The sequence below is a fragment of the Mandrillus leucophaeus genome, unplaced genomic scaffold (genome assembly GCF_000951045.1).
Source record: "Mandrillus leucophaeus isolate KB7577 unplaced genomic scaffold, Mleu.le_1.0 Scaffold31, whole genome shotgun sequence".
Taxonomy (NCBI): Eukaryota; Metazoa; Chordata; class Mammalia; order Primates; family Cercopithecidae; genus Mandrillus; species Mandrillus leucophaeus.
The window spans coordinates 6247908-6251335 of record NW_012103254.1 but is presented as its reverse complement, the minus strand read 5'-3'; positions in this window follow the sequence as shown (position 1 = coordinate 6251335).

Sequence of the window (3428 nt, the reverse complement as noted above, 5' to 3'; positions counted from 1 at the left end):
CCACCAACAGGCTGTCTGCAAGCTTGAGGAGCAAGGAGAGTCAGTCCGAGTCTCAAAACTGAAGAACTTTGAGTCCAGTGATCCAAGGCAGGAGGCATCCAGTACTGAAGAAAGATGTCGGCTGGGAGGCGAGGCCAGTTTCTCCTCTTCATGTTTTTCTGCCTGCTTTATATTCGCTGGCAGCTTATTCAATTGTGCCCAGTAGATTAAGGGTAGATCTGCCTTTCCAAGCCCACTGACTTAAATGTTTAACTCTTTAGGCAACACCCTCACAGACACACCTGGGATCAATTCTTTTGTATCTTTTAATCCAATCAAGTTGACAGTATTAACGATCACAGGTAGTTAATTTTATATGTCAATGTAGCAGGCCTACGATTCGCAGTTGTTTGGTCAAACGCTAATCTAGATGCTGCTGTGAGGTATTTTGTAGATGTGATTAACATTTACAACAAACTTAACTGTAAAGAAAAGAGCTTATTCTCCCTCAGGCAGGTGGGCCTCATCTGATCACTTGAATTCCTTAGTGTGTCCAGAATTGGTGGGTTCTTGGTCTCACTGACTTCAAGAATGAAGCCGTGGACCCTTGTGGTGAGAGTTACAGTTCTTAAAGATGGTGAGTGGAGCTTGTTCCTTCTGATGTTCCGATGTGTTTGAAGTTTCTTCCCTCTGGTGGGTTCGTGGTCTTGCTGGCTTCAGGAGTGAAGCTGCAGACTTTCGCAGCATTACAGCTCTTAAGGTGGCACCATCTGGAGTTGTTCCTTCCTCCCTCCCTCCCTCCCGCAGGAGTTGTTCATTCCTCACGGTGGGCTCGTGGTCTCACTGGCCTCAGGAGTCAAGCTGCGGACCTTCACAGTGAGTGTTACAGCTCATAAGGGCGTCATGGACCCAAAGAGTGAGCAGCAGCAAGATTTATTGCTAAGAGCGAAAGAACAAACCCTCCCCAGTGTCCTGAGCAACCTGCCACTGCTGGCTCTGGAAGCTTACTTTTATTCTCTCATCTGCCCCCACCCTCATCCTGCTGATTGGTCCATTTTGCAGAGAGGTGATTGGTCTGTTTTACAGAGAGCTGATTGGTCCGTTTTGACAGAGTGCTGATTGGTGCGTTTACAATTCTTTAGCTAGACACAGAGTGCTAGACGTAAAGGCTCTCCAGGAGGGGCTCATGCGGAGGCTCCAGCATGGCGGGCTGCATTAGGTGCGGAAACTGAAGTTTCCCAGGGAGCAAGGAATTCCGCCTTAAAAAGGTAACATAGAAATCTTATCTGAGTTTGCAGCCTGCCAGCCTGCCCCATGAGTTTGGATTCAAGACTGTGACTTCAACTCTTGTCAGTGTTTCCAGCTGGCTGGTCGGACCTACAGATTTCACACTTGCCAGACTCCACAGTCCCTTAAGCCAAATCCTTATAATCTCTCTCTCTCTCCCTTTCATACACAAATATCCCAGCTCCTTTTCCCAACTTTGTTTGTCTACCCAATTCCCAATGAAAGGGTTTATATGTAATTTTGTTAAATACAATCGAAGGTTTTTTTAGCATAATATTTGCAAGTTAGAGTTAGGAAGAAAGTTAAGAAAGATGTCGGATAAGTGATGGAAAATAGGTCATACTCATGGATAATTGATTAAGGAGAAACACCAGAGAGGATAATAAAAATTTGACATTAACAGTTTTTAAATACCTTAAAATGAAAGTCTCTGATGAATATCGGCAATAGTCTTACTTAGCATTCTAAAATTATTGTCCAATGACAGGGAAGTAGAGCTTTCTTGGGGAAGTCCAAGACCAGGGCTTGGGTAGAGTTGGCATGTGGTGAATAACTACTTCTTGGTTCAGACATACGTTTTCTCATCCTGTCCTCACATGGCAGAGGAGATAAAAGATGTCTCTGGGGGCTCCTTCATAAGGGCACTTATCTCATTCATGAGAGGTCCACCCTCAGGACTTAATGACCTCCCAAAGTCCCAAACTCCTAATACCATGACAGTGAGTATTAGTTTTCAGCGTATCAGTTTCGGGGAACATAAATATTTTGTCTCTAGCACCCATATAATTAAAAGCTCTTAGAGGTTTTCAGTAATGCTTTAAAGAGATCCTGCAACAAATTCTTTGGAGAGCACAAGTGTAGTGCAATTTTCTAATTAATGTATAAAACTTATAGTGCAGCCTTTGAGTGTGTATATTTAGTGGGAGAGAATTACTAACACGTAGGTGATACACATTTCTATCATTTAGTTTCAAGAGTTTAAACTTTTTTCATCTTAACTCTTACTTTTCAGGCCACCAGGTCATACCACCAGATTAATTTGAAGCAAATTCTGTATATTTTATATATATATAAATATTTCTTTCTTACAATTTTTACATTGCGATTTAATTTACCCTAAACATTGCCTGTTTAAATTGTACAATTGAGAGGTATTTATTTAATTTGGAGAACAGCTTTCAGTAGATATCTGTTTTTATATTCTGTATAAATCTTCCACCCTGTGAGATTACCAAATTTGTCCTATGTTTGTCTATTGAACCCCAAATAAAGGATCTGATTATTTGTTTGCCTTAGAGATTTTCATCTATGTAATGATTACTTTTATGTTACATTATCTTTTCTTAGAAGCTAAACATTTTTTCTTCAGCTCTTACTTAAATGTTGGTCAATCTATTTGGATTAGAGAAATTGACAGAGTTGAAACTATTATAGTTATTTGAAACTGTTCAGGTTGTGGTGGTGGTATCAGGTCTGTTGAATTTTACCTGTGCTGTTCAAAATTATACTCTTATTATTCTCTTACATAGTACTACAGCTTTTAGTAACTCCTAGATTTATACACAGTTTATAGAAAAATTAGAGAGTTTAACGCAATTAGTTAAGAGAGTGTAAATAATAAAGAAGAGAGAATGCATTTAAAACCGGGTGTTTTGGAATTGAATTAATATACCATGTAATTCCCAGAAGTAAAATTGTTTTAAATTTTTAGTAAATGTTTTTAAGAGATCATCAAGCATTTAATATTAAATCCAGCAGGCAATTGCAAAAATTTAAACATGTACACAAAAAGAAAATGTAACAAGCTGCACATTTTTTTTTTTTTTTTTTATCGGAGTCCCCGCGCTGGCTCTGTCGCCCAGGCTGGAGTGCAGTGGTGCGAACTTGGCTCACTGCAAGCTCCGCCTCCCGGGTTCATGCCATTTTCCTGCCTCAACAAGCTGCACATTTCTATCATTTAGTTTCAAGAGTTTAAACTTTTTTCATCTTAACTCTTACTTTTTATGCCACCAAATCATACCACCAGATTAGTTTGAAGCAAATTCTGTATATTTTATATATATGTGTGTGTGTATATATATAACAATTTCTCTCTTACAATTTTTATATTGTGTTTTAATTTACCCTAAAAATTGCCTGTTTAAATTGTACAATTGAGGGAT